At 24.7% G+C, this 27,438-nt stretch overlaps 1 protein-coding gene and 1 long non-coding RNA gene across 3 annotated transcripts in view; one reads left to right on the forward strand and one right to left on the reverse strand.

Moving 5' to 3' along the window:
- LOC127284895 (uncharacterized) overlaps window positions 1-27,438 on the reverse strand; it is a 193,901-nt gene that overhangs the window by 130,276 nt on the left and 36,187 nt on the right. The gene's annotated exons all lie outside the window — the stretch shown is intronic.
- Window positions 1-27,438, forward strand: part of LOC127284928 (uncharacterized) — a 166,072-nt gene that overhangs the window by 83,960 nt on the left and 54,674 nt on the right. The gene's annotated exons all lie outside the window — the stretch shown is intronic.

Here is a 27,438-nt window from a genome sequence, read left to right on the forward strand (position 1 = left end):
GTCACTAATTCAAATTAGTAAACATTTTCACTAATTCAGATTTAGAGAGTAATTAGTAAAATATTTTAATTTTTTATATAAATTCAATTAAAATATAGAATTTTTGTATTTAACATTTTAAATCTTGTGATAAAGAAGAATTTATTTTCTCCTGTATATTATTATAGAATGAGATTAAAATACTTTTTTAGTTAAAATAAATAAATTTCGAAATTAAATTTTAAAAATAAAAAAAAAATGAGAGAAAAAAATTTTATTGAATGAAAATTAACAGACATTTGAGTCATAAAAATCGGTCAATTTTTATTTGCGATAAATGCCATTTGGATAATGTTGAGGTAGGAAAATATAAAACGACGACGAATGACGCCAATTAAATGAGTCGTAATCGAAGAATTAAATTAACTCCCAATGGCACGTGATATCGAAAGTTATTATTACCCCAGCGTTCTCTTTTTTCTGAACGACAATATAGGTTTTTATAAACTTTTCCCCAGAGTTAACTATATCTTTTTTTTGCTTTTTTGTTCAATTTTTTTTTTTTTTTGAACTTTTTTTTTTGTCATTCGCAAAGAAGAAATCGAAGACGTTGATTGGAAAGACCGAGAAACTTTTCGCCAATCGTGAATTTCCTTCGCGATGTTAATTTATTCGGGTCATTCGCGCGCGCGGCTTCGATATTAACCGAGTAGTAGTACTCGACTTCATTTAGAGCCCCCATACCTTTGAATTACAACAATCGTTGGTCTCTAATTACATTTCTCCACCCCCCCCCCCCCCTACCCCCGAACTCCATGAACTCAATTTGGAAACTGTATTTTATGTTGCTTCTCGAAACTTAAAATTGCTTTCATTTGAGTGTGTGTTAAATCATTTTTATGTGTGTGTATATTTTGTAAAATGAATATCAGGAGAAAATTACATTTAGAAAGAAAACAGTAGTTCAACTAATTAGAATCATCGAAAACAAAACTCACTCTCTAAATCTGAATTACCTAAGCGCCAGTACTGGCAAAGTACTGACCGACAATATTCAACCAATACTGGCATATGTTTCGGATGATAACGTTTATTAGTACTGGTCATTAGCACTCAGAAAAAAAACTCGTTTGAAGCAATCAAATTTTGGTTAAATCAACAAAATAAATGTATTGATACACTGAAAAAAAAATTTATTTGATTCCAAATACTTCAAATTATTTGAAAAATATTTAATTAGTTCAAATACTTTTTATTTAGATCAAAAAAATATGTATTTGATTCAAATAACTTGAATTATTTGAATTGCATTTATTTGAACCAAATACATATCGTATTTGGTTCAATTAAATAATTAATTGAATTGAATAAATGAATTTATTTAATACAAATAATAAGTTACTTGAAACTATTCATTCATTTATTTCACTCAAATATTTCGTTTATTTGCGATACAAATAAAAAATATTTGACACAATAAATTTATGTATAATTGATTCAAATAAACTGAATTATTTAATACAAATAATTCGTTATTTAATACCTAATACACTATTTTATCATGACAAATAAAAAAATAATTCAATCAATTAAATATTCATTTTGAAATGATAATAATGATTTACTTGAAACAATTTATTTATTTATTTCACTCAAAACTATTTCGTTTTATTGAAACAAATAAAAAGTATTTGATACAATAACATTTATTTAATGGATTCAAGTAAACTAAATTATTTAATACTAATACACTTTTTTTTTCAAGACAAATAAAAAAATAATTCAATCAATTAAATATTCATTTTGAAACGATAATAATGATTTACTTGAAACAATTTATTTATTTATTTCACTCAAATATTTCGTTTTATTGAAATAAATAAAAAGTATTTGATACAATAACTTTTATTTAATGGATTAAAGTAAACTAAATTATTTAATACTAATACACTATTTTATCAAGACAAATAAAAAAATATTTTAATCAATTAAATGTTTATTTGAAACGAAAATAATGAGTTACTTGCATCTATTAATTAATTTATTTCATTCAATGATTCAAATATTTCATTTTTTTTCATACAAATAAAAAGTATTTTATACAATAACTTTATTAATTCTAATTAATTAAATTATTTAATATAAATAATGTGTTATTTAATGTTAATACACTATTTTATTAAAGGAAAATAAAATATTTTGATCAATTAAATATTTAAGTGTAATGATAATAATGACTTATTTGATGCTATTCATTTATTTATATATATATATTATTTAATATTGTAAGTCAAAAAGTCAAATATTTTTTCATCAACAAAAAATTAATATTTACAACGATTCAGAACAACGAAAAACGCGTTTTTAATAAAAATATATTTACACTTTTTTTGAAAATTCACCTGGGATGTTTCATGATAATAATAATCATGAAGCATATAATTAATTATATTTTATAAATTGCATTTAATTGGAAAATTTAATTTAATATCTTAATTTTAACTAAATGATGTTAAGCACTTTTCTGAGTTAGATCTTTTGAAAATTTAAATGACATCAAGAAATTAACATTCGTTCCCTCACAACAAAAGGATATCCTATACTAATGTAGGATATCCTAGGATATCCTGAGGATATCTTCAGAACATCCAAACCGCCGTTACGTAGGATATTTTTGGGATATCCTGGGGATATCCTGAGGATATTCTAGGGATATCCCTGGGATATTCCACGGATATCCTAGTGATATCGTGGGGATATCCCAGGGATAAACTTGGTATATCGTTAAAATATTTTAGAAATATCGCTAAGATCTCCATAGGATATCATTATATATATATTTTAGATATCTTGGAAATACATTATAAATACATCCAAAAAATATGTTTTCCATTTTTATTTAATTAATTTGTATGTTAGGGTCGTTTTATGGATACCTTAGGGACATTTTTAGAACGACTCAAGGATATTCTAACCCTTAAGATAATATAAACATACTGTGGATATCCTTAGGACGTCCTAAGGACATCCCTAATTATTCCAGGGATATCCTTGGGATATCCTTAGGACGTCCTGAGGATATCCTAATAATATCCGGGGAAATGATTAGGATATCCCTGGGACGTCCTAGGGACATCCTTAGATATCCCTGGGATATCCCTAAGATATCCTAAACGCCGCTACTTTGGATATCCTTAAAGTATCCTTAGGATATCCCTGGGGTATCCCTAGGATATCCAAGGGATGTTTTTGGAATATCCTAGGATATTCGAATAATAAATAATATAATATGCAATCATAGTATGCAGAAATTACATATTTTTTAATTTATTTAAGATTTTAATTTAGAAATGGAAGAATTAGTAAATAAATATGTTATTTATTCAATTCAAATTTTGATTTATTTGAATCAAAAAATTCTTATATTTTATGCAAATAAATTATGTATTTGGATCCAAATAAAATAATAATTGCCGCAATTAAAGAGGTTTTAGTTTCAATTAAAACAATTACTTATAACAAATAATCGAATATTTGATTCAAGAAAATTTTTTAGTTGTTTCAAGAAAAATATTTTATTAATGCAAATAAATATTTATTTGAATTAAAAAACATGCAGTATTGAATGAAATAATTTTCATAATTGATTCAAATAATTATTTATTAGCTTTGAATATTCCATTTATTTGATTTGAATATTTTGTATTTGATTCAAATAACTATTTATTTGATACGATAAAATAAAATACTTATGTTTAGTAAATATTTATTTGAATGGAATAATTTTCATAATTGATTGAAATAATTATTTATTAGCTTTGAATATTCCATTTATTTGATTTGAATATTTTGTATTTGATTCAAATAACTATTTATTTGATACGATAAAATAAAATACTTTGATTTAGTAAATGTGTATTTGGTTCAAATACATATTTATTGGATAATAGACAAGTAAATGATGTAATTTGGATCAAATACTTTTTATTTGATCTAAATAAATTTTTTTTTTCAGTGTATACAGTTAACCAAACATTTGGTTACATAAACCAAACGTTTATTTAGCTGAATCAAATTTTTTCTTTCTTCAAAAAATTTATTAAAATAAACCAAACAGTTATTTAGATCAAATAAATATTTATTTGAATTAAACAAATTTTGTTTGAACTATAACCAAAAAATTGGGTAAATATAAAAAAAAATGGTACATTTGATTCAAACATATCTTTTTTCTGTGAGTGTAATAATTAGTAAAATTTTACTAATTCGGAAGCAAAAAGTGAGTCACTAATTCAAATTAGTAAACATTTTTTAACTAATTCAGATTTAGAAAGAATATTTTGAAACAATTTTTTTTTTCGTATGGAATGAAGCTCGCATTATATAAAACGCGCAAAAAAAAATATGAAAGTCGTTATATAAGCTTGTTATATATTGTTTTTTGATAACGATTTTTTTTTTTTTTGTAGATACAGTAAAAGTTAATTAAACATCTGTCGGTAGTAAAATAAAATTTATTATGAAATTTCGTATGTATATATGTAGTTAGCTTTACGGTTCCTAAAATTTGATGATCCCTTCTGGCGTATTGTTAGAGTTGAAACGGCCCTTTTCGACAGACTTCACGGTCAGTGGAGAAGGTATAAGAATTGTTCGGCCAGTAGTAATTACTAGTTGTAGTCAGACATAGTAGTTACAACATGGTGGTAACAGTAACGGGGAATAGTCAGCTCGTTCTCTTGCCTATTGAGAGCTTTCCTTATATATATATATATAACTTTATGTATGTATGTATATATATATATATAGAAAATTTATATAACTGACTATACCTACATATATATATATATATCTGCGAGGAAACTTCACGACTACGCAATATAACCTCGCGATACAACTGCCACGAAAGAAATGTGCGTTTCTACTACTTCCATGAAATTGGTTTACTTTTCAATGCACGTGAAAGAATTACCTTCTCATAACTTTACCCCCTTTTTATTTTTAGATTTATCTTCTTGTTCTTTTCACTTCAAATAAAACCAGTTTTCATATAAGCGGAAAAATACCAAAAAATGTCTTTTTAAAATTCAGGAATAATCTTAATAATAATAATAATAATAATAATAATAATAATAATAATAATAATAATAATAATAGGTTATAATAATAATAATAATAATAATAGGTTATAATAATAATAATAATAATAATAATAATAATAGGTTATAATAATAATAATAATAGTTCGAGCAGGTTTATTGCAGTATAACGAAGAATTATTTTGCAGGTCGTTAATTCCGACCTAGTTTGTATTTTTTTTTTTTTTTTTTTTTTTTAAATTCTTGTTAATTAATTTTGTTACAATATTAAATTTTAGTATGTAAAATAATTTTTGTACCAAAAGGCTTGTCCCGTTTATTTTTCAAAATAAATAAATAATAATATTTTAATCTTTTTGTAAATTATTAAAATTACAAAAAATAAATTAATAATTTTAAAAAATTATTCTTTCTAAGGAATTAATTTTAATTTATTAATATTAATTAATAAAAATTAATTATACTTGTGTTTAGCTTATAAAGGATGATATACAAGAGGAGTATCATATAATTAGGACAAATTGTAAATAATCAAAAATTAAAATTTACAAAAAAAAAGTGAGTAGCGATTTCGAAAATATTCTCTCAACAAGTAAGAAATGCAGAAAGTAAATAAAGGATAAAAAAATCCCTTTCTATTGTGTAATAATTAATTAATTTTTTAATTTTAATAATTTGAAAAATTAAAAATAAACAATTTTTTTTTTTTTTTTTTTTAAAGTAAAATGACACATGAAAAAATAAATATTAAACGAAAATATCAATGATAGTTCTTTAAAATGAAAAAAAATATATATATAATATAAATAGAGAGATTATTTGCTTTTCATTTTTAAGAGTTTTTCATCTCGTCGTGAATGTTTTTCTTTTTTGTTTTTTTATTTATTTTTTTTTTTGAAAGGATTTTTCCTTTCCTAGAAAAAGATGTCTAGAGCACGAAAAAGATATATCGCTCAATTCTCAAACCATCCTCAAACCCTAGGTCAGAAAATACATTCTCTCCCTCTCTCTCTCTCACACCTCCAATCTCTTTGCCCTATATATATCGATGAAAAATAGACAGACGAATGACGTCACTCAAGTCTATAGTACTTCATGCCTTTCGTGATGTTTGTATCTTCCTAGAAAAATGAAGATATATATTTCTTTTGCGTGATCCCGAGTGTGATGCAAAAAAAAAAAACATTATATTTTTTTATAAAGGTTTATATGTAAAAATCAGAAAAAATCTCGCAGCACAGATTTTTCACGCATCTTTTTCTTTTTTTTTTTCTTTTTGTTTATTTCACAAATAAACAAACAATATATTTTTTTGCCTATATAAATATTGGCAAAAAAAGAAAAGAAAACAAATATTGAAAAAAATTGACAAAAAAAAAATGTAATAACTGTGATAACAGATTTTAAAATATATGTCATATATATATATATAGCAAAAGCAATCAACAAATTGTGATATTTTTAGGTGAAAACAATATTTTTTAATTGATTACAAAGTAGTAGAGGGTTTTTAAAAAAATTAATTTATATAACCTCTTGGTAAATTTATTTAATTTAATTTACAATTCTAAAAGACAAAATGTTGAATGATTTATTATATAATATATATATATATATAAAATTGAAAAAAAATCAAAGCTTGCGCAATAAGCTGGAAAAAAAACCTAGATTTACAATACCTGCGTGAAAAAAAAAATTTTACATTTAAAACAATTTTTATTTTTATAACTTTGAACTCTCATAAATTGTTATATCTTTTTCTGATGGTGCAATCCATTTATAAAAATGTCATATTTTTGTAATTGAGCACATATATATTATCAATATTTCAAGATATATATATGGTTTATTATTATATCAGAAAATTCCAATATTAATTTTGAAATTTATATTTCAATTATTAATTATTAAAATTATTTTCATTTCAAAACTAATAAAATAATAATAATAATATAATAATGATAATAATTAATACCTACTAATAATACTTTTAGAAAAATTTCAAAAATAATTTTTAAAAATTGAACTTTGTTGAGAAAAATTTTCTTTAGAAATCAAAACTTGTTAGAATAAAATTTTTTAAAAAACTGTCCGTGCAGAAATTTCCCTACTTAGTTCTACTTTAACCCCTTGACAGTCCAGGGCCCATATGTGGCCAGAAAAAGTCGTGCCACCTTTGTGCAAGTGGCCATATATGGCCACCACAAAAAAATAATACTAAATTTAATTTGATTCGCCTGAAATTTGTTACTCGGGGGTTTTTGGGGTCGCTGAATCCAAATTTAAAGTCAGATTTTAAAAAAACAAAATGGCGGACCCAAAATGGCGACCATGAAAACTTAAAATTTATCAGATTTACATGAAACTCGTTGCTCAGGGGTTTTCGGGGTCTCTGATTACGAATCTGAAGTCGGTTTTTCAAAATTCAAAATGGCGGATCCAATATGGCAACCCAATATGGCGGATAATTTAAAAATTAATGCGTTTTGACCACAAATTGTTACTCGGGGGTTTTCGTAGTCGCTGAATTTGAATTTGAGGTCAGTTTTTCAAAATTCAAAATGGCGGATCCAATATGGCGGACAAATATGGCAGACAATTTGAAAATTGATGTGTTTCCACCGAAAATCGTTTTTTAGAGATTTTTGGAGTCCCTGAATTTGAATTTGATGTTAGTTTTTCAAAATTCAGTAAGGAAAATCCAAACTGGCGACCAAAATTTTAGAAATAAATAAAAATCTGATGCTAGACTTTTTTGAATTAAAAAAAAACGACCTCAAATTCGAATTCAGCGACCTCAAAAACCCCAAAGTAACAAATTTCAGGCAAATGGGATCAATTTTTTTAAAATTTTGTCCGCCATATTGGATCCGCCATTTTGAATTTTAAAAAACGACCCCAAATTCAAATTCAACGACCCCAAAAACCTCCGTGTAACAAATTTCAGGCAAAACGGTTTGATTTTTTAAAAATTTGTCCGCCATATTGGATCCGCCATTTTGAATTTTGAAAAACTGACCTCAAATTCGAATTCAGCGACCACAAAAACCTTAAATATGATGAAGTCATATTTTTTTGGAAACTTTTTTTTCGGACCGTTTTAGGCCCACCAGCGATTTTTAACTGGACTGCGAAGGGGTTAAGTAAGGCTCTCTCATGGCCCTTGCCAGTTTTTCCACAAGTCCGGCACACGGTGTGTTATTTTTGCAATTTCATGTTCAAAACCTATTGTCTCTTGAACAAATTGACCAAATTGAATGAACCTTGGACCAAAATAAAGCTAAATAAATGTAGAATAGAGGAGAATTATAGGGAATCCTTGATTTATTTTTTTGAGCTCCTGGGAGTCGACAACTTTTTTGTAAGCATTTAGAATCACTGAATACAAAACTAAAGTTAATTTTTCAAAATTCAAAATGGCGAATTCAAAATGGCGGACTAAAACAATGCAATTTTGAAACAAAAATTTTTTTGTTCAAACTGTGGTATTTTAATGTTTTTGAGGTCGCTGAATTCAAATATGATGTTAAAATTTAAAAATTCAAAATGGCGGACCCAAAATGGCGGACGAAAATTTTTCAAAGTGCTTAGATTTCAAGGAGACTTGGTACTTTAACGTTTTCGAGGTTAAACGACAGTTTCTTGGTTATGCCATGTTTGCAATATAACCTAGAAAACTACATATCAAGGCAGTGGAAAGGCCCTTGCCAGTTTGTTCACAAGTATGGCATTCCTTAGAGCAACTCGATCTTGCCATGGTTTTATGACATAACCTCAAAATAAAAAGTAATTTTTAACCTTCGCTTGACAAGATGCCCACCCAGGGTGGGCCAGACAAATTGAAATTGCCATATCTTCTAAAGTTTTGCCTTAATTGAATCGCAATTTTAAGTCACTGAACAAAATCTTAAGAACTTTCAAAAAATGTAAAAACAAATTTTAAAAAAAAATGTCTTCTTGATTATTTATAACTTTTATCAATGTATGTACGGATATAACCGGGATGATTCAGATATTTTTTTAATTCTATTTTACAAAAAGACTTGAAATCATGCAGACTTTTCACTATGAGTGTTTTATGATGTCAAATAATAGATATAAAAAATATTATATTGCATTTTTCATTTGTTTAAACAATTTATTGTTATTATTTATTAACTTTCTTTGTTCTGTACCTAGAAAGATGCAGTTTTTTTCTAATTTTGCAATTTATCAAGCGGAATATAATAAAAGATAGATTTGATGTAAAATTATTAATTCAACAATTGTTTAAACAATTATTGTTATTATTTACTAACTTTTTTTGTTCTGCTCCTAGAAAGATGCAGTTTTTTTCTAATTTTGCAATTTATCAAGCGGAATATAATAAAAGATAGATTTGATGTAAAATTATTAATTCAACAATTGTTTAAACAATTATTGTTATTATTTACTAACTTTTTTTGTTCTGCTCCTAGAAAGATGCAGTTTTTTTCTAATTTTGCAATTTATCAAGCCGAATATAATAAAAGATAGATTAGAAGTAAAATTATTAATTCAACAATTGTTTAAACAAATAAAGTTAATAAATAACAACAATAAATTGTTTAAACAATCGTTTGAATACTAAATTCATATAAAATCTTCATGTTTATTATGTTGAGCTTGTTAAGTTGCAAAATTAGAAAAAAATTGCAACTTTCTTGGAACATTATAAAGAAAGTTAATAAATAGCAACAATTATTTGTTTAAACAATTGGTTAAATAGTAAATTCATATAAAATCTTTGTGTTATTATGTTGTGCTTGTTAAGTTGCAAAATTAGAAAAAAATTGCAATTTTCTAGCAATATTATGAAGAATGTTAATAAATAGCAACAATTATTTGTTTAAACAATTTATAATAATAGTTGTTGCAGATTGAATTATATATTTTATTTTATTTATAACCTTTGAATTAATAACTACGAAGAAAAGGTAACAAATTTATAAAATTCTTCTACTGTCATATGTATATTTGAAAAAGTTATAAATTATTAATAATAAATTGTTTAAACAAATAAAAAATCAACAAAACATTAATAAAATATATTATTTGGTAACATATAACAATTTTGGAAAAAAACTGAATGATTCTAAGTTTTTATTGCAATATACAAAGAAGAAAACATTTGGCCCACCCTGGGTGGGATCTTGTCAACCGTGTATATAAAAAGTATCCAGTCCGGCGAAGGTTAACACCAAATAAAAATATAATAAAATTAAATTTCCATGCAAAATATTTTATCAAGTAATAATAATTTAATAATAATATTTATTAATTTTAAATTATTTAAATAACAATTAATTAATTAAAATAATTTACTAAAATTATTAATGTTTTAAAAAATTAAAGAAAAATTAATTAAGTTAATTTAAAAAAAAAATTTAACAATTTTAATCTAAGAATTTTATCAACAACTCAAAAGAAATAAGTGATTTTTTCTTTACAAAAACTAAAATTTATTTGTCTTTTTTTTTACTATATTATCTACACTCAGAGAAATGGTATATTTGTCTCGGAGCCTACTAACTCATTTATTTGTTGGAAATATATTTTATTTCATTGAAATAAAAAAAGTTATTTGAGGCAAAGAAAAATTTATTTCTGACAAATAAAAACTTTTATTTACGCCAAATAAATAAGTTATAGTAGGCACTGAGACAAATATACGTTTATTTAACTCAAATATATTTTATTTGTGTCAAATAAATCATTTCTCTGCGTGTATATTTTAGATTATAAGAAAAATTATGTTCCTAACAAGTAACACTACCCAAGTGTAAAACTGGGATTGACTTTTGCTTTGGACCATTTTGTAGAGAATCGAAAAAATATTTGATACGTATTTTTTTATTTTGGCAGACATGCTATTTTAGGAGTTGAAAATGGGGGTTAAAAATAAAAAAAAAAAAAAAAAACCCTCAAATGTGTGTAAAGTTTTAATTTAGATAAATTTTTTTAAATTCAGCTGATTCGCTTGAAACTCGTTACTCGGGAGTTTTTTGGGGTCGCTGATTACGAATATGAAGTCCGATTTGCAAAATTCAAAATGGCGGATCCAATATGGCGGATGATTTTTTTTAAATTCAGCTGATTCGCTTGAAACTCGTTACTCGGGGGTTTTCGGGGTCGCTGATTACGAATATGAAGTCCAATTTGCAAAATTCAAAATGGCGGATCCAATATGGCGGATGATTTTTTTTAAATTCAGCTGATTCGCTTGAAACTCGTTACTCGGGGGTTTTCGGGGTCGCTGATTACGAATATGAAGTCCGATTTGCAAAATTCAAAATGGCGGATCCAATATGGCGGATGATTTTTTTTAAATTCAGCTGATTCGCTTGAAACTCGTTACTCGGGGGTTTTCGGGGTCGCTGATTACGAATATGAAGTCCGATTTGCAAAATTCAAAATGGCGGATCCAATATGGCGGATGATTTTTTTTAAATTCAGCTGATTCGCTTGAAACTCGTTACTCGGGGGTTTTCGGGGTCGCTGATTACGAATATGAAGTCCAATTTGCAAAATTCAAAATGGCGGATCCAATATGGCGGACATTTTTTAAAAAAATCGTTCGGATTTGCTTGAAACTCTCTACTCGGGGGTTTTTGGGGTCGCTGAAAATGAATCCGAAGTCAGTTTTTCAAAATTCAAAATGGCGGATGCAACATGGCGGACAAATATTTAAAATCACTGGAAACTACTTACTTCAGACGAATATATTAAGTTTTTTCAAAAATTTTCCGCCATATTGGATCCGCCATTTTGAATATTGAAAAACTGAACTCTAATTGCTAGTAGAAAACTACTAATTTATGGAATAAGTCGTATTTTTTACTGTTTTAAATTAGTAAGCCGATTTACTCCATGAATTAGTTGTTTTCTACTAGCATTTAGTAGTTTTCTACTAAAAATGAGTCAAAACTTGAACTAATTCAATTGATAAATGAATCCGCACTCTTTCATTAGTAGAAAAACTACTAATTCAGATTTAGAGAGTAAAAATGACTGTTTTTTTTTTAGAAAAAAAGGATTAGAAAATATTTTTTAGAAAAAGTGATCACCTACCGGTTGGACTAACTGAAATTCTGATTATTCTAACCGGACATTTTTTTTTTTTCATTTTTATAGAAAATAGTTAGTTTTAAAATAAAATTTGGTTAATTAAAAAGTTAAAATAGTGGAATACTATTTTTTTTTGTCGACAAAAATATGATATTTTTGCATGTTTATTTTCAAATAAAGAGAGAGAGAGAGAGAGAAAGTTGGTTAATTTTTCCGTGTGCGTATAGAAAAAAAAAAAAAAAAATGTTGACGAAATTCCATTTTCCAAGTGTGTAAATCATGAAATCAGAGCTCAGGGAATGTAAATGTGAATTCATGTTCACTAACACAGAGACAACGTCAACACCTGCAGTTCGTGTTAAAATAATCACGACCCGCGACGTTATGGCTTCCAGGGCGAACATTATAGTGAAACATGGCAACGCTACACAGTTAAGAGAAATTAGTCGCTGTACAAACATACTCTGGTCGGTGTGGTGATTTTTTAGCTTTGACCTATCGAGAGACAGAGAGAGAGAGAATAGTACTACTATATCTCGTTTTAGCCTTTCAATGTCTAAAACCAATAAACTCGATCAATATTAAACACCATGGAAATAATATTTTTCCTCTTCTTTTTTTTTTCACATGCCCTCCTCTCAAATTTCCATTATTTTCGTTTATTAAAACTCTCAATGCTCAAGAGTTTTTATATTTCAATTTTCAGAGTTTTTTTTTTTTATATCAAAAATGCTTGTACTTAAAAAAAAAGTAAATTAATGTACTCCTTAATGAACTTTATTTTTATCAAAATTAGTTTTATGAAAATTATTTTTTTTTCACACTCATTTTCCGTTTTTATTTAAGGTATTTATTTGATTCAACTAAATTTATATTTGATTTAAATAAAAAAATTTATTTACACCAAATAAATGAACAAGTAGGCTCCGAGACAACTATATACGTTTATTTAACTCAAATATATTATATTTATAGTTTAAATGAAACATTTCTCTATGCGTGTTATTTATTATTAAAAATTATTAGCTTACACCCGGAGAAATGTTTTATTTGAGCCAAATATAGTATGTTTGAGTTAAATAAATGTATATTTGTTTCACAGACTACTAGCCTATTTATTTGGTGAAAATAAAATTTTTTATTTAAATCATATAAAACTTTATTTAAATTAATTAAATTTTTATTTTATTTAAATAAGTTTCATTTATTTATTAATCAAATTAGATTTAGTGCAAAAAAATAATTTTAATAATTAATATAAATAATATTATATATTAATTAAAATAATAATTAAATAATTATTCAATTTTATTAATTTAAATTACAAATGAAATATTTTAATTTATTAAAAACAGTGATACACTTATTTATATTTATATTCATAAAAAATTTAATTAATTTGAAACAATAACTACAAAATTTTTTTTTAATAATCGTATTTTTCCATACACACACAAAAAAAAAGTATAAATGCAGACGCAACGAATTTTCATACAAAATCCGCTTAGTTTTTGTTTGTATACAAATAATTTGATAAAGGAGAAAAAAGTCATAAGACGATTAAACATTTAAAAAAAAAACAATTTTATCTGGCGTGAATAAATCCTAAAAAAAAAATCCACTGCGTTTTTTTTTTTTTATTATTTAAAGACAAATATCAATTTTTAACTTAAAAAAAAAAAAAATTTATTATAAAATATATTATATTATGTAAAAAGGAAAAATTACGAAGAGAGAAAAAAAAAGTGAGAAATAATAGAAGATTAAAGGGGGGAAAAATAAAAGAGAAACGAAAAACACGAAACGTGCGAGAAAAGGTATTAAATAAAAAGAAGAAAGAATAGAAATTCTCTCTGTGTGTATATATATATAAGAAAAGTGTATTTTCAAGATTATGCATGTACAGCCAAAGGCAAATGCGTCAATGAAAACTTTTCCTTCAAAATTTCACTTCTTTTCCATTTTTTTTTTTTTTTTTTTTTTTTTTTTTTTTTTTTTTTTTTTTTTTTTTCTTTTCTTCTTCTCGCTTTTATTTTTCATGTTAGCGGAGCGTTACACAAAGGCGAAATTCTTGAGCTGTTGAAAATTACAAAGTATTCTTCCAATATCGCTCGATACACCCAAAATAATTAAATATTCTCCATAAAGGGGCTTTTGATCTTTTCAAAATTTCCATAAACTCGGAATTTTCGCTTATATATATATATATATCTCCTTTATAAGGATAAATTTCATATATATTCGTATTAAATTATAAATTATGCTCTACTTATATTAAATATTACTTTTACAAATTCTCCACTTATTATATTATAAAATATACATTTTAACTCTAATATTTATTAAACAATATAATTTATAAAATATAAAAAAAAAATTGAGGTTATGAATTTTTCATAAAAATCAATGGTTGGTAATTTTATTTTATAGAACTTTGTCAGATATTTTATAATTATTATTTAGATAAATTTTTAAATTTTCGAATTAATTTCTTTTTAAACGAATTTTTAATTAACAGATTTTTTAGATACAAAATTTTTATTTACACAAATTTTTATTTACCCAACTTTTTATTTACACGAATTGTTATTTGATAGAATTTTTAAAAACGCACAATTTTTTCGTCATTTGTCCGAAATTGCAAATTTCCGAAAAACAACTGTTGAGAAAGATTTAGGCGCTAATTTTAAAATTAACCAATAAGAAATTATCAAGAAAAATTGTGATTAATTTTAAAATTCGCGCCGAAATTTTTCTCTCGATTTTAGTAAATAGAAATTCTTTAAAATAAAAATTCTAACCATTAATTTTTTATTGAAAATTCATGCGTCCCAAAAAATTGTCAATTTTTAAAAAAGCAATTTTAAAGAGTTTTTTCTTTTTTTTTTTTTTTTTTAAATTTTTACTTTTTTCTGAGTTTAATGAAAAGTCACAGAGGACACGTCATTAAAAAAAAACGTTCGGTAATGAAGTATTCGACCCGTGAACCACAAACGAAACATAGCGTGATTTCCGTTTTTATGGTATAGAGACGCATTTTTTCCTGTGATTTGTGTATGTGTGTGTATATATATATATATGTGTCGCGCTCATTTGGCGGCTTATGATTGGATGGAACCAAAAACAAAAATCGCTCAGTTTCACATCGTGGCATTTGACAAATGTCCTTGACAACTGGCTCTATACTCGGGGAAAAAAAAAATTTTTCTCTTTTTTTTTTTTTTCGTTTACTCCGTATAACGTTTTCATTTAAATTTTCATATTCGTTAGCAATATTGACATGCGAGTACACACTTATTTTTTTCCAATAATGAAAAAATCCGATTTAATCCTACAAAATCCCTGGACAACGACAAAATATTCTCAACCATTGATAATTATGAAATCTTATTATGATTTTAATTTTTATGCAACTATTATTGCGAACAATATTCATGTGTGTTTTTTCATGTTTTCAATTTTAATTATTGGATTAATTGAAGAAATGGAAATCTCATTATTAAATTGAAAACAGAGTGTTTTTTAATGTTTCTTTTTTTTTTTTTTTTCTTTTAATTACTTTTTGTCGATGAATTATTATGTTTGGAAATTATTTTAGTTTTTATTATTTCGTCGGACTGCATAAATAAGTTGTAAAAATCATTAGCTAGAATTTTCATTTTTTTAAAATTTCATTGATATAATTATTTCTAAGCCGAATTTTTATTTTTTTCGAATTATTATTTTCCTGAATTTTCATTAAATCGATTTTTTACATTAATGAGTTTTCATTTATTTTATTAGATAATCATTATTATGAATAATTTTGAATTAAATGTGTGTTTTAAATTCGTTTTTACACTTGAAATACTAAAATACGAAAGATCAGCTGTTCTTATCGATGGCGGCCATTTTTTTCAGTCACGTGACAATATCGACCAATTAAAATAGATAGAAATTTTTCCCACAATTTTTTAAATTCCATCTCTTAACTTTTTTTCAACAATTAAAATATTTTTGAATTAATACATGGAAAAATTATTTTTTATTTTCTATTTACAATATTAATTAAAAAAATAAATATATTATATATAAATAAATAAAAATTCTATCAATTAGAATATAATCGTAATTCAATTTAATAATATAATTTTAATATATTTATTTTTATAATTAATATTATAAATAGAAAAAAAAAATAATTTTTTTCATGAATTAATTCAAAATATTTTAATTGTTGAAAAAAAAATTAAGAAATGGAATTGAAATAATTGCGGGAAAAATTTCTATCTATTTTAATTGGTCGATATTGTCACGTGACTGGAAAAATGGCCGCCATCGATAAGAACAGCTGATCTACGTATTTCAGTATTTTAAGTATCAAAAAGAATTTAAAAACTACATTTAATTCAAAACTATTTTATTCACTTTGTTAAATAGAATCAAAAACAGTTTTTTCACATCTTGTATTATAAATTTTATTTATTATAAATCAAATTTTCTTTATAGAGTAGAAAGTTATTAAATTTTGCCGTTATTTCTAAAAGCAAATTTATTCAGTGACATTAATTTTCCATGCCATGAATGTTGATTGAGTTTAGAAAATAGAATTTGATTTTTTAAAATTTCATTGATATAATTATTTCTGAGTCGAATTTTTATTTTTTTCGAATTATTATTTTGCTGAATTTTCATTAAACCGATTTTTTACATTAATGAATTTTTATTTATTTTATTCGATAATTATTATTACCTATCAATAATTTTGAATTAAATGAATGTTTTAAATTACTTTTTAACACTGAAAATACGGAAATACAAAGATCAGCTGTTCTTATCGATGGCGGCCATTTTTTCAGTCACGTGACAATATCGACCAATTAAAATATACAGAAATTTTTTCCGCAATTATTTCAATTCCATCTTTTAATTTTTTTTTCAACAATTAAAATATTTTGAATTAATTTATGAAAAAATGATTTTTTATTTTTTATTTATTAATTATAAAAATAAATATATTATATATAAACAAATAAAAATTCTATCAATTAGAATATAATCGTAATTCAATTTAATAATATAATTTTAATATATTTATTTTGATAATAAATATTATAAATAGAAAATAAAAAATAATTTTTTTCATGAATTAATTCAAAATATTTTAATTGTTGAAAAAAAAATTAAGAGATGGAATCGAAATAATTGCGGGAAAAATTTCTCTCTATTTTAATTGGTCGATATTGTCACGTGACTGGAAAAATGGCCGCCATCGATAAGAACAGCTGATCTACGTATTTCAGTATTTTAAGTATCAAAAAGAATTTAAAAACTACATTTAATTCAAAACTATTTTAATCACTTTGTTAAATAGAATCAAAAACAGTTTTTTCACATCTTGTATTATAAATTTTATTTATTATAAATCAAATTTTCTTTATATAGTAGAAAGTGATTAAATTTTGCCGTTATTTCTAAAAGCAAATTTATTCAGTGGCATTAATTTTCCATGCCATGAATGTTGATTGAGTTTAGAAAATAGAATTTGATTTTTTAAAATTTCATTGATATAATTATTTCTGAGTCGAATTTTTATTTTTTTCGAATTATTATTTTGCTGAATTTTCATTAAACCGATTTTTTACATTAATGAATTTTTATTTATTTTATTCGATAATTATTATTACCTATCAATAATTTTGAATTAAATGAATGTTTTAAATTACTTTTTAACACTGAAAATACTGAAATACGTAGATCAGCTGTTCTTATCGATGGCGGCCATTTTTCCAGTCACGTGACAATATCGACCAATTAAAATATACAGAAATTTTTCCCGCAATTATTTCAATTCCATCTTTTAATTTTTTTTTTCAACAATTAAAATATTTTGAATTAATTCATGAAAAAATTATTTTTTATTTTCTATTTATTAATTATAAAAATAAATATATTATATATAAACAAACAAAAATTCTATCAATTAGAATATAATCGTAATTCAATTTAATAATATAATTTTAATATATTTATTTTTATAATGAATATTATAAATAGAAAATAAAAAATAATTTTTTCATGAATTCAAAATATTTTAATTGTTGAAAAAAAATTAAGAGATGAAATTGAAATAATTGCGGGAAAAATTTCTCTCTATTTTAATTGGTCGATATTGTCACGTGACTGGAAAAATGACCGCCATCGGTAGGAACAGCTGATCTTCGTATTTCAGTATTTTAAGTGTCAACAAGAATTTAAAAACTACATTTAATTCAAAATTATTTTAATCACTTTGTTAAATAGAATCAAAAACAGTTTTTTCACATCTTGTATTATAAATTTTATTTACTTTAAATCAAATTTTATTTATAGAGTAGAAAGTTATTAAATTTTGCCATTATTTCTAAAAGCAAATTTATTCAGTGACATTAATTTTCCATGCCATGAATGTTGATTGAGTTTAGAAAATAGAATTTCTTGAAATAATAAATGTGTGTCATTTGAAAGGAATAATTTCAATCTATTATAATCTTTATAGGGAATAAGGTTAATTATAAGCTAAAACTCTTATCAGATTAACGTTAAAGCTCGTCGTCCCCTTTTGACTTACGATCCGAAAATTATTTAACATGCTGCCACCGCAGTATTACTACATGAAGTTTATGGAGGGTAGATGAGAAGGGGACCAAGAAGCTTAAGTAAAGTTTTCTTCTTCCTTAATCGCGGTTAATACTTGCAGTCTTCTATTATGCTAGATGCAGTTTCTAACTAAGACTGCAATCATTTTTTTCTGCCTTTATTATTCGCAGCTTTTTATTCTAGTTTCTTTTTTTATTTTCATTTACGCTTCTTCCATTTGCTCTTAATTTTTTTTTGATTCAAAATTTTTTTTATTATAATTTTATAATTTTTTATTAGATAGAAATTATTTCAATTTTTAGGTATAGTTTTAGCCAAAAAAATAGGAAAAAAGTCAGACGAATAAAAATGAAAAATATTTTTTCATTAAAAATTTTACGCCTAAAGAAATATTCAAAAATTCAAAAAGCATACACTTTGCGTTTCAAATATTAGAATTTTTTTTCTCTAACAAATTTTAAGGTGTTATGATTGTTGTGTATTCAGATGTAAATATTCTCCGCATGTTTTCTCGTAAAATATTTGGTAGATTGAGAGGTAAAATTTTATAGAGAACCTAAAAATAGTATATAAAGATTGCTTCTCATGTATGTTAAATATTTTGTCAAAAAAAAAATCTATAATTTTTTTCCTTTGCAATTTTTTAAAATTAAATTTTATTTGATTCTAATTTTTCCCTCTCAGGCTTTTCATAAATTTTGAATATTTCTTTCCAGTGAAAAATTTTAAATGAAAAAATATTTTTCAATTTTTATTCGTCTGCTTCTCTTTTTTTTTTTTTTTATATTTTCACTTTGGCTAAACTTTTTCGTTCTCACACTCCATTTTCTTTTTTCGATCTGGCATTTCAGCTTTCTCGCACTCTGGGAAAGAGAGGAGTATTGCTTCCGTATTACTTTTCCAGAAGGAAACTTGTGGATTGAAGAAAGTTTGCCGGTGAAACTATTCCCGCTGACTCCTCGCGTGTGGCTTTTCTTGTGTGTAACTTGCAGGACCAGAAAGTCCAAAAAGACATCTCTGTGTGTGTGTGTAACAGTTGGGTCACATATGTGAAAGAAATTCCTCTTATATAAGGTAGATCAAATCTTCTTTTAAAATTCTCTAGTAAAAATAAATTCTTATATGTAAATTTCAGTTATAAATTGCTGTTACATTACCTTTGTGAATTCAATATTTTCTCTTTTTGAGTAATAAAATAAACACATTTTTTTTTTACATCAATTTTTCTTGCAATTAAAAGTGGAGGTTATTAAAAACTTTGACCAATAAAAAATTCTCGTTTGCCTTGCGGTCTCTTTTTTTTCTTTCACGATGATAACGACGACGACGACGACGACATATAAAGGTGTTGCTATATTTTAAAAAATTTCTTTTGCAGAAAACACCTCTCAGGATTTTTTTTTTTATGTCTAGCCCATTATGTAAAAAATTAGGTCAAGCATCTTGCGCTCTCTTGAGATATTACTTCGTCAAGTGCAATATATTTTTTAAAGAGAAACTCTCGAGAAAAATTTTCCAACAGACAAGTGATCGAAAGAATCCGTATTAAAAAGAAAAAATCCCGAAAGAATTTGTATAAAAAAAAAAATTGGTTCTGATTCGATATAAGGTGTCAAATTAATCCAAATATGGGAATTATTTTTTAGAAATGATCCGGTTAGGATTACTTTTTGATATCTAATTTAGTATCCAAAGTTGGAGATAAAGTGCAGTACACTAATATTTATTTATGTTATCCGTTACAGCAGATTTAGGGTCGTCACAACACTCGAAAATTTTTGAATTATTTTTATAGGTCAAATGATTATCATCAATTTGCAATTAATAATTTTCAATATTTTAATTGACAAATGACATTTCTAAACAAACGAGAGTAGTTGAGAAGCAAGAGCACAAAAAATCATTTCCGATAATTATTTTTGAACAAAATTTCAAAACCCATCGAACATATTTGGGATACTCTTGCTTTCCAAACTTTGCTTACAAATGTCATTTGGCAATTAAAATATTGACCGAAAATTATTAATTGCAAATTGTTGATAATCATTTGACCCATAAAAATAATAGAAAAATTTTCAAGTTTGATTCTGAACTGACCCTAAATCTGCTATAATAAAGGTTAGTGTATTTCACTTTATCTTCAAATAAATTTTTTCTCATTCAACTTGTAAATAATTTCCCTTCTGCTTCCTTTTTAAAATTCATAGAAAAATTAATTTTAATACTTAAAAATTCAGTGCAATTATCAATTTTGATACCTCCAAAAATACTACGAAAAGAAATAGAAAATAATTTGTCACAATTAGAAAATTATTATGTTCGGTTAAACCTAGGGACAAATAGTTTATGTTAGGAAGACAAGGGTATATAATATATATATACGAGACGGTAGTTTCACTATAACCGTAATTTTGTGATCAAAAGGCCGTTTTCCGTTTATTAATTGTCGATCGATCGAAGCGTATAATTGGCAGATGTTCAACCAATTAATTGTATGTGTATATATATATATGTATTTCTAGAACAAGTTGAACAGATCCAAGTTAACAATTGAAGTAATTAGCTCATTTATTTTATATAATGAAAACGAAACCTAACTCAGTTTTAAGACTAGTAACATATATATTGGAAATTTAATCAAAACGGACGTATTATATAACTGTAACAATTATACCAATTCTGCTGTTCTGATTAATCGTTAATTTAACTATACAGACGTTGAGTTGTAATTTCCCAGTTCTGATTATTTACGCACTGTCGTCAGCTGTCAGTTGTATTAGTCAAAGATATTTTTATTAATAGACAATAATTATAGGAAAAATATTTCCACGTGCAATTAGTTATTTATATAAAATTTGTGGATTTAATAAGTTAAGTGTAAAATTACTAATATTTTTATTAAAATTAGACAGTTTACTCAAATATGACATCCATTTTTCTAGTAATATTTTAGTAACATTTTTATCCATCACAAATTTATCCTTTACCCTGTATCCTAATGACTTTTATCCTCTATCTTTACAACTTTTTACCCACCTTTTTTTCTGTGTAATAGAAACTTTTAAATAAAATAAAAGTTTTTGAAAAACACAATTCTGTATATATGCGTCTTGAATTTAAAGAATATATAAGTTTAAAAAAAAAAGTTTTGTAAACTATACGATGTAGAGTTTGGAAATAGTTGATTTTAAATTCTGTTTAAAATGCAAAGTCTAAGGAATATATATATATATATGGAAAAAGTTAAAGATTGGCTGCTTTTGCAGTGGTATAGCCAAAGGTCAGAAAGGACTACTCACTCTAGACACCAAGAGAGTTCTCTTTCAATCGCCTCTGGGTAAAGGAAGTGAGAGGACAAAAGGGGTTGAATATCTAGTCATTCTCCCGAGGGTAGTTCAACATATTCGACCCTCATTGTTCGCTCAGGAAAAGTGGAAAGGGAAACCAGATGAAATCACCCCTTCACCCCCCCCCCTACAAACCCTCTACTTCTCTATCCATCGACTATGTCAATCTCATTCCAATTTCATTTTCGAATCAGTAATTACACGAATCATTTTGAAAATATCTTTCGATTAATAATATCAGTTCTTTTGATCAGAAAAAAGGAAAACCAAATGTTTTTTTTGTTTTACATATTGTTACAATATTAATTTAAAAATATCAAATACAAATTTATTTTTTTTTTGCGTCCCTGTTTACGAATATTTGACGTTAGATTTTCAAAATTTAAAATGGCGGATAAATGAAATTAAACTTTCATTTGATGGGGGGGGGGAATAGTCATTTCCGATGTAATTTGTTGCACTGAATTCAAAAATAACAACGAAATAGCTCAATCACGTCAGTATTTTGAGATATTCTAACCTAAAAATGTGAAAAATACCGTTTTTGTAAATATTCGATACTACATAAAATTTACAAAATTTTGTTTAGTCACTTGTCCAAATTTCTGAAGAAAGTAGTATATTTCCTCTTTCAAAATTCTTTTGGCTCAATCCGATTCGATTTTTTTTTTTACTGAGATACTTTTACTTAAAATATAAATGATCTAATTTTCAATCTAGCCTTAAATTAAAGCATTAATTAAAATTAAATTAATGATTTACAGAAATTAAGTATCCTATATCTTAAATTTTGGACATTTGTGATTTCGAAAAAATGAAAATTCGGCGTCTTAAAAATTTGTACAAATAAAAAATTTGGATAAATTAAAATTCGTTGAATTCAAATTTTTCTTATTTAAAAATTTGAATCACATAAAATTCGATTGAATGAGAATTTTGCTAAATTAAAATTCTTTTAAATAAAAAGTTATTTACCATCAATCGGAGGGGCTATTATACTCAGAGAAACGCTATTTTTTTTTTCCTAACTGCTTCACGAAAATTCCAAATTTAAGTTGAGTAATAACATTTAGAGCCCTCTGTAATAGAACTATCAAACAATATATATTTTCATCAAGTGTCAAAGTTTAAACATTTTAATATAAATATTTTATTCATTAAAAACTGGCGCTGAGTATAATAGCCCCACTAGTTGTGTAAAATAGCCCCCGAATCACGGTAATGAAAATGAAGGTAAAAATAAAAATTTTGCCAAACAAAAATTCGATAGCTAAAAATTTTAATAATTCTTAAATAAATAAAAAATTGAAAAAAAAAATTCGTATAAAATGAAAATCTCCAAAAGACCCTATAGCTTCATTTTAATTTATAAAATAAAATATTATTATTTTTAAAATTCAAATTAAAGATCCAAGTCTTTATGGGGAAGCATGTCATTAAATGAGAATTTTAAAATTCGATTGAATGAGAATTTTGTTAAATTAAAATTCGCTAAAATTAAAATTCTTTTAAATAAAAAGTTATGTACCGTCAATCGGGGCTATTATACTCAGAAAAACGTTACTTTTTTTTTACTCAGTGCTTCACCAAAATTCAGAATTTTAATTTTTTTTTAATATAAATATTTTATTCATTAAAAACTGGCGCTGAGTATAATAGCCCCATTAGTTGTGTAAAATAGCCCCCGATTGACATAGCCTTCACGTGTTTTTACAATAAATTCAATAATTATTAATATTTTTTGTTAAATAAACTATTAATTTAACAAATATAAATGTCATGAATACGAAATAGATTAAAAATCGTTGATATATATTGTTTAAAAAAATTATTATTAGTTGTGAGTCATAGTGAAGCCTTTTTCATTAAAACGCGTTAGTTATTCAGTGGAAATAAAATTATTCAATATTTTTATTCGGCCTACTACGAATATTTCATTATTGAGCACTAAAGATTAGAATTTAATATTTGTTAAATTGTAAAAAAAAAAATTAACTAAATTTTTTGCGCAAAATTACCAGGCAGGATGACGTAACATAAAAATAATCTATTTATGAGTAATATATATATATAGAATTATGAGACGTAAATTTTAGAATAAAATAATTTATTCCTATAATAAAAAATAAAGAGAGTGATACTGTAAATCATGGGCTTCCCCTATTTTTTTTTTTTTGAATACAGCTTTAGATAGGGGGTTAATATCGCTTTATCGCGCGCGGATATTTCTCTCTCCAGAGTGCATTAAACTATTGCGCGTGACTCTATTCGTAAAGCTGATAATCGTCCCTCTATTTTATACTAAACGAGCAATATTGCTGCTAATAACTATAACGCTAACAATATCGATAATGCTCTCTGATATCTGTGGATTTTTGAGTGATAATTATATATATAGGCCAAGAGGAGCTGAGAGGTAGGTAATAATTCAAATTTATCCGAAAATTGCACCTATATAAACCGCAATATTAAACAAGTTTATCAAAATTAAAAATCAATTTTTAATATTATAAAAACAAATTTTATTATTTCAGAAGTATTTTTTTAAAACCTGATTTCATTTTTTAAATATTTTTAGAAAAAAAATGATTTCAATTTATAAAAAAAATTTCAAAAATAGAAAAATTGTTCTTCATTTATAATTTCTTTTATATTTTAACTAATGGGATTTATTCGTCAAATCTTTTTATAAGCTTTCTCCTCTTATATTTTTCATTGAAAAAATATTTTTCTCATCTGCAATAATAATATGGACTTATTTTTCTTTTTCGATTTTACTATTCCCGAGGATAATTATTATAAAGTCTGACTTTCTAATTTTTTATTCTCAACTTTTATTTTTATCCTACAGTCACAAAGTATTATTTTAAACTTTGAGTTTTCTTTTTTTTTTTTTTTTCATCAAAAGGAAGATAGATTGAAGTATTAATTCAATCGATAATTCAATTCATACGACTATTTTTCTTGGTTGAAGAGAAAAGCCGACTTATTTTCAAACTTTTTCTTTTCTTTTTATTCCTTTTTCTATATATATAACAATTGTCGAGAGAAATTCTCTCTTTTTTTTTTTAAATGTCACTGCAAAACTGTTTGTCACGTGCACAGCAAAATAATACTCAAATGGAAAATAGCTTTTTTTTTTATCAATTTTTGTAAAAATTGTTTTTATTTCAATTGTTCGAATTTTCATTAGAATTTCATTCAATATAATTTTTTATTAGACATTATTTTTAATAAACTGAATTTCATTTTTTCGAATTATTATTTTGTAGAATTTTCATTAAAACGGTTTTTTATTTTACCGCATTTTTATGAAATTGAAAATTCACTTCATAGAAATTTTATTTATTCGAATTTTCATTTGTCACAATTTTTATTTGCTCGATTTTTCATTTAACATTCCAATTTTAATACATTTTTATTAGGTAGAATTAAATTTGCATAGAAATTTTATTAGTTGAAAAAAAATTAAGAAATGGAATTTAAATAATTGCGGGGAAAAATTTCTATCTATTTTAATTGATCGATATTGTCACGTGACTGAAAAAAATGTCGCCATCGATAAGAACAGCTGATCTTTCGTATTTCAATATTTTCAGTGTCAAAAAGAATTTAAAACATTCATTTAATTCAAAATTATTGATAGGTAATAATAATTATCGAATAAAATAAATAAAAATTCATTAATGTAAAAAATCGGTTTAATGAAAATTCAGCAAAATAATAATTCGAAAAAAAATAAAAATTCGACTCAGAAATAATTATATCAATGAAATTTAAAAAAATGAAATTCTATTTTCTAAACTCAATCAACATTCATGGCATGGAAAATTAATGTCACTGAATAAATTTGCTTTTAGAAATAATGGCAAATTTTAATCACTTTCTACTCTATAAAGAAAATTTGATTTATAATAAATAAAATTTATAATACAAGATGTAAAAAAACTGTTTTTGATTCTATTTAACAAAGTGATTAAAATAATTTTGAATTAAATGTAGTTTTTAAATTCTTTTTGACACTTAAAATACTGAAATACGTAGATCAGCTGTTCTTATCGATGGCGGCCATTTTTCCAGTCACGTGACAATATCGACCAATTAAAATAGACAGAAATTTTTCCCGCAATTATTTCAATTCCATCTTTTAATTTTTTTTGTCAACAATTAAAATATTTTGAATTAATTCATGAATAAAATTATTTTTTATTTTCTATTTATAATATTAATTATAAAAATAAATATATTAAAATTATATTATTAAATTGAATTACGATTATATTCTAATTGATAGAATTTTTATTTGTTTATGTATAATATATTTATTTTTATAATTAATAAATAGAAAATAAAAAATAATTTTTTCATGAATTAATTCAAAATATTTTAATTGTTGAAAAAAAAGTTAAGAGATGGAATTTTAAAAATTGTGGGAAAAATTTCTATCTATTTTAATTGGTCGATATTGTCACGTGACTGAAACAAATGGCCGCCATCAATAAGAACAGCTGATCTTCCGTATTTTAGTATTTCAAGTGTAAAAACGAATTTAAAACACACATTTAATTCAAAATTATTCATAATAATGATTATTTAATAAAATAAATGAAAAAATAATTAATTTTTAGAACTTATTTATGTGTTCCGATAAAAAATTTTATTCTTCATATAGTGGAAGTTAGATAAAAAAATGATTAGTGAAAAATTTAGAATACTCGAAACAATATGGACCAAAATGATGTTAAATATAAGGTAATTATTTACTATATATGTACAATATGAAAATATATATATATATATATATATATATATATATATATATATATATATAGTGAAATGTATATTATCCACGGTCTATGACTTATGTAGCTTGGATATCCCCTCAAGTTATTTATGGATCTATTATACATAATACATTGCACAGTGTGAATGTTCAGGAGGTGCTTTACAATTGAACAACATATATGCATTTATATATACCATGAGACTGACCATTTTCGTTCTGTTGGATAAATATGGTTTATCCTGTAAATCTATAATAATCGGAACAATTATAACATCAATCAGCGTTTATTAGACATGAAATAAAAATATCTTTTCAATACTCTTAATTTATAACCATTTTCGACTGGTGTAGATTGTGTGTGTGATTTATGTATTTTTTTACTATAAAAATAAATCCTATTAGTTTTAAATATTTAATTAACAAATGAAATTGATACGCGATATTAATAGATCAATTTCATATCACTTACTGTATATATGTACCTAATTCATTTCTATTACAACTCGGATAGTAATATTATTAT

Source organism: Leptopilina boulardi, unplaced genomic scaffold (assembly GCF_019393585.1).
Source record: "Leptopilina boulardi isolate dan_hultmark-lab unplaced genomic scaffold, ZJU_Lbou_2.1 LbouV2_327, whole genome shotgun sequence".
Taxonomy (NCBI): Eukaryota; Metazoa; Arthropoda; class Insecta; order Hymenoptera; family Figitidae; genus Leptopilina; species Leptopilina boulardi.